Genomic DNA, 12,141 nt, shown 5'->3' on the forward strand with positions numbered 1-12,141 from the left:
TCTGGATTTTATAATAAATACTTGACATGCTATACAGTCTTTCACTTTACATCGTTGGAGAGACAGTTTTGAGCATTGGGTCTGATGACACCCCATCATCACCTTCTTTCTTCACTGTTGCCTTCAAGGTTTTTATTTGGGCTCTGTCCTCCCTGCAGGCGCCTGAAACTAAGAAGAAAATGTAACAGTTTGCTTTTGCAGCCAGGGAGACATTGAAATGATGGGAGCTTTCTGTCCTCAAGATCCCCACGTCAGGAAAGAGCCAAGAGAGAAACGGAAAGAAAACAGAGTAGGTGGGGATGTAGCTCAGTGGTAGAGCGCATGCTTTGCATGTATGAGGCCCCGGGTTCGATCCCCGGCATCTCCAGCGCAGGCTTGCACTTATTGTTTTTGTTTTTTTCTCTCCCAAGTTTCAAGTGCAAAATCATTTCCTCAACTCCAGCGAATCCCGTATACCGTGCTTGGCGCGAGCTGAGAGGGTCCGCGGTGGCGCCCACTCACTGGGAGCCGCGGGTGATCTCTGTAAATTCCGATTGAAATTGAGAGTTGAGTCCTGAGACTAGGTGCGTTACTACCTCCGGCACCGCGCGGAACCCGCCCGGGGTGGCGGGAGGTGGGAAGAACTGGGTCGCTGATGGGAGAAGCAGAAAAAGAAGCGAAAGGGGACTGGTCCTCCCCAGAGACGCTCCGCAGGGCCCGAGCTTCCTGGGTCGTTGAGAACCGCTTGGTATGATAAATGGATTTTGCTTTAAATAAATCTCATTTTAGACCTGGCACAGCAGAAAACTCCAAGCCAACCTTGAAGGAGCAATTGTTGTAGGGAACTGCGGAAGTGCCCGGCTAGCTCAGTCGGTAGAGCATGAGACTCTTAATCTCAGGGTCGTGGGTTCGAGCCCCACGTTGGGCGCAATGGTTACTTTTACTTTTAAATTTAAATTTAGGAAAATTAATTATAAAGTAAATTCCTTGCTTCCTTCGAGAAAATAGGTCTTATTCACAAGTTTCCTGCCTGCAACGGTTCTGGCAACTTTTTTTGTGCCCACGATCTTGTAAACTGGCTAATGAGACTTTTATCTGCTAACAGATTTTTGTGTTGCCATTTAAAATACATATAAATCACATTTGCTCATCTTAAATGTACATTTCCATTGTTTTTTAAACACTCACACTGACAGGCAACCTTCAATCAGCGCCTTTCATTTCCAGAACTTTTTTTTATCTTTTTCACATAGAATTCTGTAACAACACCACCACCACCACCACCCCCCCCCCCGCCCCAAACATTAGTAACTTCCCTTTTACTGTCTCTCTTGTTCAGGAAATTTGACTCCTCTGGGTTCTTCGACATAATAGGAAGCCTTCAGTATCTGTTTTTTTATGACTGCATTGCATCACTTAGTATAACATCCTTAAGTTTCATCCATGTTGTAACACGTGTCAAATAAAATTGTCCTTTTTGTGTGTATACATATACACGGTGTTTATCCACTCGTCAGTTGCTCAACTACCTTTTGGTTATAGTGCTGCTATGAACGATATTTGAATTACTGCTTTTACTTGTTGGGGGTATACATCCAGCAGTGGAATTGCTGATCATCTCATATTTCCATGCTTAATTTTTTGAGAAATTAACATGCCATTTTCTACAGCAGTTACACTAGAAAAATGAGTTAAAAAAAAAAAAAGTTCATTGCACCAAAGTAAAAGACTGGGGTGGGTGCAGGGGAGGGTTCAGGTCCTGAAACATGATGGCAGAGGAGGACCTAGTGGAGGTTGTACTGTTATGTGGAAATGTTATGCATGTACAAACTATTGTGTTTTACTGTTGACTGTAAACCATTAATTCCCCAATAAAGACATTTGTAAAAGGTTCAAATATGGTTCAAAAAATGATCCAGAAATAAAAGCATCCTGTAAAAAGTATCTAATTGCTATCTTTCCTCCATAGGTAACAGTTTGTAGTTGCTACTCTTAGAGATTTTACTTTGATACAAATGTATTTTTTTTTCTGTGTCATACAAAGGCACACAGATCTGTTGCAGTTTTGACAGTCTTTTCACCTCAAGACACAGAAAAGTTCCTCAAGCTTCCTTTTTTTTTTCTTCCCCCAGCTGCATAATGTTCTGTTATAGATTTACAGATAAATTATTTGTCATTCAATAAACTTTTTTTTTTCATTTATTTAAAAATCACCTTGAGGCTAGGAAAATAATTTACCTGGATAGTGTGCCTTCTTTGCCATGTGTCTGTCACCCAGGTCCTGGACAGCTAAATGCACTGGAGGAAGTTTTGTTTTTGTGGTATCTTTCACTCTCTCTACATATAGGGGGGGAAAAAAATAAAGGCTCAGAGCTGTTGAAGCCCCAGAGATGATGATGATAAAACACTTCAGGTGCCAGGTGATGACACACCTGGTTAAGCACACACATTACAGTGTGCAAGGACCCAGGTTCAAGCCCCTAGTCCCTACCTGCAGGGGAAAGCTTCATGAAAGGTGAAGCAGGGCTGCAAATGTCTCCCAGTCTCACTCCCTCTCTCTCTTTCCCACCCTTAATTTCTCTCTGTTTCTATCCAATAATATAAAAATGTTGGGGGGGGCAGACAGTGTCACACACATTACACTGCTCAAGGACCCAGGTGCAAGCCCCTGGTCCCCTCCTGCGGGGGGAAAACTTCACTAGTGGTGAAGCAGGTCTACAGGTGTCTCTCTGTCTCTCTCCTTCTCTTCTCCCCCTCCTCCCTCAATGTTTCTCTGTCTCTATCCAATAATAAATAAATAAATAAATATATTTTTAAAGAAATTAATAAAAAAATAAAGCACTTTGTTGAGGCAGCAATCAGTGTGGAGTGTATACTTTGCATGTATGCAACTCTGGGCTTAATTCCCCAACATCATTAAAAAGAAAAAAAAAAAAAAAGCAGCAGTGGTAGATAGCATAATGGTTATGCAAAGAGGCTCTCATGCCTGAGGCTCCAAAGTCCTAGGTTCAATCCCCTGCACCACCATAAGCCTGAGCTGAGCAGTGCTCTGGTTAAACAAACAGACAAACAAAATTCTCTGGGGGTGGGACAGATCACTACAGGCTTAATATTTCCACAACCATTTTCTTTCTTTATTCCCTTTTGTTGCCCTTGTTTTTATTGTTGTAGTTATTGTTGTTGTTATTGATGTCATTGTTGTTGGATAGGACAGAGAGAGATGGAGAAAGGAGGGGAACACAGAGAGGGGGAGAGAAAGATAGACATCTGCAGACCTGCTTTACCACTTGTGAAGCGACTCCCCTGCAGGTGGGAAGTCGGGGGCTGGAACCAGGATCCTTACGCCAGTCCTTGTGCTTTGTGCCACCTGCGCTTAACCTGTTGCGCTAACGCCAGACTCCCCACAATCATTTTCTAACTAGTGTAAAAAATACTGCAGTATCATCTTTTTAACAGCCCTGCACATGGTGCGAAGTGCAAGGACTGGAGTAAAGCTCCCAGTTCAAGCCCCACCTGCAGGGGGGGGTCACCTCACAGGCAGTCTCCAGGTGTCTATCTTTCTCTCCCCCTCTCTGTCTTCCCCTCCTCTCTCCATTTCTCTCTGTCCTATCAAAAATTTAAAAAAAAATTAAAAAAAAAAAACAGCCCCTGGTTTCCCTTTATCAGACTAGAGGAAGTCATTCTCCCAGAGTCCATTGCATCAGGAGAGATGGCTCCAGTCATCAAGGTCTCCCTCACCTCTACTGTTCCACTGATTCTTACATTGTATCACATCAGTTTAAGTGTCCTAGTCCCTCAAGTAAAGGAAGGCCTCAGTCACATGAATGGCTTCAGGACGGAAACAAAATGTCAACCAAAGCAACCTAATTCTGGAGGACTGTCTGTGAAAGGAAGAGCTGCCAAAAGGATGACCCAGGATGACCTGTTCCTCCATTCTAAATCAGGACTCAACTGGATTAAAATCACAGGGGTATTTTGGGAACTGTCTCTGCTGTCCTTTGAGATATTTAATGTCTAAGGGCCTTGAGGGGGGAAGGTTTTTTTTTTTTCCTCCAGTTTTTTTTTGGGGGGGGAATTAATGTTTTACAGTCAACAGTAAATAACAAAAGCTTGTACATGCATAACATTTCTCAGTTTTCCACATAATAATATAACCCTCACTAGGTCCTCTGCCATCCTATTCCAGGACCTGAACGCCCCCCCACGCCCCCACCACTCACACCCCAGAGTCTTTTACTTTGGTACAATAAACCAACTCCAGTCCACGTTCTGCTTAGTGTTTTCTCTTCTGATTTTGTTTTTCAACTTCTGCCTGTGAGTGAGATTGTCCCATAGTCATCCTTCTGTTTCTGACTAATTTTTTTTGTCCCCCTCCAACATCCCCCGGGAGTGGCTGACTAATTTTACTTAAAATGTTTTTTTTTTTTAATCATTGGGAGTTGGGTGGGTAGCATAGTCTGTTAAGTGCACAAAGCACAAGGACTGGGGTAAGGATCCCGGTTCGAACCCCCAGCTCCCCACCTGCAGGGGAGTCGCTTCACAGGCGGTGAAGCAGGTCTGCAGGTGTCTATCTTTCTCTCCCCCTCTCTGTCTTCCCCTCCTCTCTCCGTCCTATCCAACGATGACATCAAAAACAATAATAATAATTACAACAACAATAAAAAATAACAAGGGCAACAAAAGGGAAATATATAAAAATTATATTTTTTGTTTATTTTAAATATTTATTCCCTTTTTGTTGCCCTTGTAGTATAATATTGATATTGTCGTTGTTGGATAGGACAGAGAGAAATGGAGAGAGGAGGGGAAGACAGAGAAGGGGAGAGAAAGACAGACACCTGCAGACCTGCTTCACCACTTGTGAAGTGACTCCCCTACAGGTGGGTATCTGGGGTCTTGAACCGGGATACTTACACAGGTCCTTGTGTTTTGCTTAACCCGCTGTGCTAACAGCTGACTCCCTGTTTTATTTATTAATGAGAAAGACAAGAGGAGAGAGTGAGAAAGAACCAGACATCACTCTGGTACATGTGCTGTCAGGGATAGAACGCAGAACCTCATGTTTAAGAGTCCAATGCTTTATCCACTGCACCACCTCCCAGACCACCTTAAAATGATTTCTTCAAGGGAGTCTGGTGGTAGCATAGCGGTTTAAGAGCACCTGGTGCAAAGTGCAAGGACCATAGTAAGGATCCTGGTTCAAGCCCCTGGCTCCCCACCTGTAGGGGTGTTGCTTTGCAGGCCAGCAGGTGTCTTTTTCTCCCCCTCTCTGCCTCCCTTCCTCCATTTTTCTCTGTCCTATCCAACAGTGACGACAACAATAATAACCACAATAATAATAATAATGATAACAAGGGCAACAAAAGGGAATAAATAAATATATAAAAAAAAAAGGAGAAAAAAATTAAATAAAATGATTTCTTCAAGCGCCATCCAAGATGGATGTGAAGAAGGTGAAATCACCATTTTTAATAGCTGAGTAGTGGGGGAGTCGGAGCTACCAGCAGCAGATCGCTTTCTCTCCTCTCCTCTCCTCTCCCGGATCAACTAGGAATACCAAAGGAGACCACCCGGACCGAAACAAGACAGGACTAGAATGACCACAGGAACCGAGTAAATCACCCGTGAGTACAAACACGCATGGCTGGTGACAGAGAGGAGAGAGGGGCCTAAGGAGAGATTAAGTGGCTGCTAACAGTTCAACAGATTATCAGTGGAGACACCACCTCCAGTCTGCTCCACCAACAAGGGGACAGCTGAAGGGAGGAGAGGACTCCCCAGAGACTCACTAAGTGCAACTCTGAGTCTCCATTGCTACTGCCCTCAGAATCTGGAGCAGCAACAGGGAGGGACACCAGGGGACAGAGATCTAACTGGGAAATTCAGGAGAAGACCTATACCTCGGTGGCATAGCTGAGGGGCTGTGAAAGTCTCTTTGCATAACCACTAGATTATCTCTGCCACACCCTGCTTTATCTCTTAGTCAGGAGTCAGTGATAAAGCTAAGAAGCCTATTGACAGTTTAAAAGCCCTCAGGCTCCCATAGCCTACAGGAAAAAAAAAAAAAAAAAAAAAAAGAGGCTTACACCACTGAGCTCCAACTCAGGGATTGAAAAAACTGTTAACATATATAAAATGGTTAAAACAACAAGAAAAAATATTGGAGACTCGAACCAGGACAAGAGTCCAGCTAAAAGTCCTCCAGAGGGTGAAGCACAAAACAACGAGTTCAACATCCAAACATTAGCTAAGGAAATAATAATAGGAGTGAGTAAAGAATTTGAAAAAATTGTAATCAGAAATGCAGGAACAACAAGTGAGAAAATGGAAGAAAATTCTAATAATCTCATGGTTATTAGAGAGCTGAAAGCTGAAATCGCTGAGCTAAGAAGGCAACTAGCTGAACAAGCTAAAACAGTATCAGAGCAGGGCAACAAAATAGATGAAGTCCAGAAAGCAGTAGAGGGCAGAGAGAATAGAATCTATGAGGCTGAAGACAGAATTAGCAAGATTGAGGATGAATTAGAGACAACTAAAAAAGAAGTAAGAGATCTCAAAAAGAGATTAAGAGATGCTGAAAACAACAACAGAGTCCTATGGGATGACTTCAAAAGAAACAATATACGCATTATTGGCTTACCAGAGGAAGAAAGAGAAGGGGAGGAAGAAAGCATTCTCCAGGCCAGAATAGCTGAAAATTTCTCTAGTCTAGACAACACCAAAGACATAAAGATTCAAGAAGCCCAGAGGGTCCCAAACAGAATTAACCCAGACCTAAAGACACCAAGACATGTCATACTTAGAATGGAAAGGAATAAGGATAAAGAAAGGATCCTCAAGGCTGCAAGAGAAAAACAAAGAGTCACCTACAAAGGAAAACCCATAAGATTAGCAGCAGACTTCTCCATACAAACACTACAGGCCAGAAGAGAATGGCAAGATATCTATCGAGTGCTCAATGAGAAAGGCTTTCAGTCAAGAATACTATATCCTCTATGAACAACTATATGCCACCAAGCTAGAGAACCTGGAAGAAATGGACGAGTTCCTAGATACCTACCAGCTTCCAAAACTAAGTAAAGAGGAAGTGGATAACATGAACAGGCCCATCACAGCTAATGAAATTGAAACAGTTATCAAAAACCTCCCCAAAAATAAAAGTCCTGGACCAGATGGTTTTACAAATGAATTCTATAAAACCTTCAAAGAAGAACTAATACCTCTACTGTTAAAAGTCCTCCAGAAGATTTAAGACACTGGAATACTCCCTGCTACCTTCTATGAAGCCAACATCACTCTGATACCAAAAACAGACAGGGACACAACCAAAAAAGAAAACTACAGACCAATATCTCTGATGAACATAGATGCGAAAATATTGAACAAAATTCTAGCCAACCGGATACAGCAGTATATTCAAAAGATTGTTCATCATGACCAAGTGGGGTTTATCCCAGGCATGCAAGGTTGGTTTAATATATGTAAATCAATCAATGTAATCCACCACATCAACAAAAGCAAGACCAAAAACCACATGGTCATATCAATAGATGCAGAGAAAGCCTTTGACAAAATACAACATCCCTTTATGATCAAAACACTACAAAAAATGGGAGTAGATGGAAAATTCCTGAAGATAGTGGAGTCTATATATAGCAAACCTACAGCCAACATCATCCTCAATGGTGAAAAACTGGAAGCATTTCCCCTCAGATCAGGTACTAGACAGGGCTGCCCATTATCACCATTACTATTCAACATAGTGTTGGAAATTCTTGCCATAGCAATCAGGCAGGAGCAAGGAATTAAAGGAATACATATTGGAAGAGAAGACGTCAAACTCTCCCTATTTGCAGATGACATGATAGTATACACAAAAAAACCTAAGGAATCCAACAAGAAGCTTTTGGAAATCATCAGGCAATACAGTAAGGTATCAGGCTACAAAATTAACATTCAAAAGTCAGTGGCATTCCTCTATGCAAACACTAAGCTAGAAGAAATTGAAATCCAGAAATCAATTCCTTTTATTATAGCAACCAAAACCAATAAAATATCTAGGAGTAAACCTAACCAAAGAAGTGAAAGACTTGTATACTGAAAATTATGAGTCACTACTCAAGGAAATTTAAAAAGACACAAAGAAGTGGAAAGATATTCCATGTTCATGGGTTGGTAGAACCCAAAAATCATCAAAATGAACCCAAAAATCATCAAAATGAATATACTAGCCAGAGCCATCTACAAATTTAATGCTATCCTCATCAAGATCCCAAGCACATATTTTAGGAGAATAGAACAAATGCTACAATGTTTATCTAGAACCAGAAAAGACCTAGAATTGCCAAAACAATCTTGAGAAAAAAGAACAGAACCAGAGGCATCACACTCCCAGATCTCAAATTGTATTATAGGGCCATTTTCATCAAAACTGCTTGGTACTGGAACATGAATAGACACACTGACCAGTGGAATAGAATTGAGAGCTCAGAAGTGAGCCCCCACACCTATGGACATCTAATCTTTGACAAATGGGCTCAGACTATTAAATGAGGAAAGCAGAGTCTCTTCAACAAATAGTGTTGGAATAAATGGGTTGAAACATGCAGAAGAGTGAAACTGAACCACTGTATTTCACCAAATACAAAAGTAAATTCCAAGTAGATCAAGGACTTGGATGTTAGACCACAAACTATCAGATACTTAGAAGAAAATATTGACAGAACTCTTTTCCACATAAATTTTAAAGACATCTTCAATGAAACGAATCCAATTACAAAGAAGACTAAGGCAAGTATAAACCTTGGGACTACATAAAATTAAAAAGCTTCTTTAGAGCAAAAGAAACCACTACCCAAACCAAGAGACCCCTCACAGAATGGGAGAAGATCTTTACATGCCATACATCAGATAAGAGTTTAATAACCAACATATATAAAGAGCTTGCCAGACTCAACAACAAGACAACAAATAACCCCATCCAAAAATGGGGGGAGGACTTGGACAGAATATTCACCACAGAAGAGATCCAAAAGGCCAAGAAACACATGAAAAAATGCTCCAAGTCTCTGATTGTCAGAGAAATGCAAATCAAGACAACAATGAGATATCACTTCACTCCTGTGAGAATGTCATACATCAGAAAATGTAACAGCAGCAGCAAATGCTGGAGAGGGTGTGGGGTCAAAGGAACCCTCCTGCACTGCTGTTGGGAATGTCAATTGGTCCTGCCTCTGTGGAGAACAGTCTGGAGAACTCTCAGAAGGCTAGAAATGGACCTACCCTATGACCCTGCAATTCCTCTCCTGGGGATATATCCTAAGGAACCCAACATATCCATTCAAAAATATCTGTGTACACATATATTCTTAGCAGCACAATTTGTAATAGCCAAAACCTGGAAGCAACCCAGGTGTCCAACCACAGATGAGTGGCAGAGCAAGTTGTGGTATATATACACAATGGAATACTACTCAGCTGTAAAAAATGGTGACTTCACTGTTTTCAGCCTATCTTGGATGGACCTTGAAAAAATCATGTTGAGTGAAATAAGTCAGTAACAGAAGGATGAATATGGGGTGATCTCACTCTCAGACCGAAGTTGAAAAACAAGATTAGAAAAGAAAACACAAGTAGAACCTGAAATGGAATTGGCGTATTGCACCAAAGTAAAAGACTCTGGGGTGGGTGGGTGGGTGGGGAGAATACAGGTCCATGAAAGATGATGAATGACATAGTGGGGGTTGTATTGTTAAATGGGAAAGTGGGGAATGTTATGCATGTACAAACTATTGTATTTACTGTTGAATGTAAAACATTAATTCCCCAATAAAGAAATAAATTATTAAAAAAAAAAAAAGAAAAAATCATGTTGAGTAAAATAAGTCAGAAACAGAAGGATGAATATGGGATGATCTCACTCTCAGGCAGAAGTTGAAAAACAAGATCAGAGAAGAAAACACAAGTAGAACCTGAAATGGAACTGGCATATCACACCAAAGTAAAAGACTCTGGGGTGGGTGGGTGGGGAGAATACAGGTCCAAGAAGTATTCAGAGGACCTAGTGGGGGTTGTATTGTTATATGGGAAACTGGGGAATGTAAAAAAAAAAAAAAAAAAAAAAAAGAATACTATATCCTGCTAGACTGTCATTCAGACTAGATGGAGACATCAAAACCTTCTCAGACAAGCAACAGTTGAAGGAATCAACGATCACCAAGCCTGCCCTGAAAGAAGTTCTGAAAGGTCTTCTATAAACAACCAGACCACCACAAATAGGACATATATCAAAACACTCTAAAACTCGTCAAGAATGGCGTTAAAATATCTTCAATCTTTGATATCAATAAATGTCAATGGCCTGAATTCACCTATTAAAAGACACAGAGTAAGAAGATGGATCAGAAAACACAACCCAACAATATGTTGTCTACAGGAAACTCACCTAACTCAACAAGACAAACACAGACTTAAAGTGAAAGGATGGAAAACTATCATACAAGCCAATGGCCCACAAAAAAGGGCAGGAACAGCTATTCTCATATCTGACATGATAGACTTTAAAATAGATAAGATTAAAAAAGATAGGAATGGACACTACTTAATGCTCAGAGGATCAGTCAATCAAGAGGACTTAACAAGTATTAATATCTATGCACCCAATGAGAAGCCATCTAAATACATCAAATGTCTACTGAAAGAACTACAGCAGTATATTAACAGCAACACAGTCATAATAGGGGACTTCAACACCCCACTCTCTCAACTTGACAGATCATCCAGGAAGAAAATCAGTAAAGACATAAGGGAGCTAAATGAAGAGATAGATAACCTAGAACTATTGGACATTTTCAGAGTCATTCATCCCAAGAAACTGGAATCACATTTGACTCAAATCCACATGGATCATTCTCAAGGATAGACCATATGTTAGGCCACAAAGACAGCATCAGCCAATTCAAGAGCACTGAAATCATCCCAAGCATCTTCTCAGACCACAGTGGAATTAAACTAACACTTAACAATCAACAAAAGGTTAGTAACAGTCCCAAAATGTGGAAGCTCAACAGTACACTTCTTAACAACTTCTGGGTCAAAGAGGAAATCAAGGAAGAAATCAAAATGTTTCAAGAGTTCAATGAAAATGAAGACACAAGCTATCAAAATATTTGGGACACAGCTAAAGCAGTCCTAAGAGGGAAGTTCATAGCTATACAAGCACACATTAGGAAACAAGAAAAGGCACAAATAAACAGCCTGATTGCACATCTTAAAAGACCTAGAAGAAGAACAACAAAGGAATCCTAAAGCAACCAGAAGGACAGAAATCACTAAAGTTAGGGCAGAAATAAATAACATTGAGAATAGGAAAACCATACAAAAGATCAACAAAAGTAAATGTTGGTTCTTCGAAAGAGTAAACAAAATCGACAAACCTTTAGCCAGACTCACAAAACAAAAAAGGGAGAAGACCCAAATAAATCGGATAGTAAATGAAAGAGGAGAAATCACAACAGACACTGCAGAAATTCAACATATCATGCGAGGCTTCTATGAACAACTATATGCCACCAAGCTAGAGAACCTGGAAGAAATGAATGATTTCCTAGATACCTACCAACTTCCAAAACTAAGTAAAGAGGAAGTGGATAACATGAACAGGCCCATCACAGCTAATGAAATTGAAACAGTTATCAAAAATCTTCCCAAAAATAAAAGTCCTGGACCAGATGGTTTTACAAATGAATTCTACAAAACTTTCAAAGAAGAACTAATACCTCTACTTTTAAAAGTCTTCCAGAAGATTGAAGACACTGGAATACTCCCTGCCAGCTTCTATGAAGCCAACATCACCCTGATACCAAAAGCAGACAGGGACACAACCAAAAAAGAAAACTACAGACCAATATCTCTGATGAACATAGATGCAAAAATATTGAACAAAATTCTAGCCAACCGGATACAGCAGTATATCAAAAAGACTGTTCATCATGACCAAGTGGGGTTTATCCCAGGCATGCAAGGTTGGTTTAATATATGTAAATCAATCAATGTGATCCACCACATCAACAAAAGCAAGACCAAAAACCACATGGTCATATCAATAGATGCAGAGAAAGCCTTTGACAAAATACAACACCCCTTTATGATCAAAACACTACA

At 40.6% G+C, this 12,141-nt stretch overlaps 2 non-coding genes across 2 annotated transcripts; both read left to right on the top strand.

Annotated features, from left to right (window-relative positions):
- Positions 1-295: 295 nt before the first annotated feature.
- TRNAA-UGC (transfer RNA alanine (anticodon UGC)) lies at positions 296-367 on the top strand. The gene has a single exon. It is a non-coding gene; the product is annotated as a tRNA-Ala (tRNA).
- A 467-nt stretch (positions 368-834) lies between these two features.
- TRNAK-CUU (transfer RNA lysine (anticodon CUU)) lies at positions 835-907 on the top strand. The gene has a single exon. It is a non-coding gene; the product is annotated as a tRNA-Lys (tRNA).
- Positions 908-12,141: the final 11,234 nt, after the last annotated feature.

This window comes from Erinaceus europaeus, chromosome 9 (genome assembly GCF_950295315.1).
Source record: "Erinaceus europaeus chromosome 9, mEriEur2.1, whole genome shotgun sequence".
Lineage (NCBI taxonomy): Eukaryota > Metazoa > Chordata > Mammalia > Eulipotyphla > Erinaceidae > Erinaceus > Erinaceus europaeus.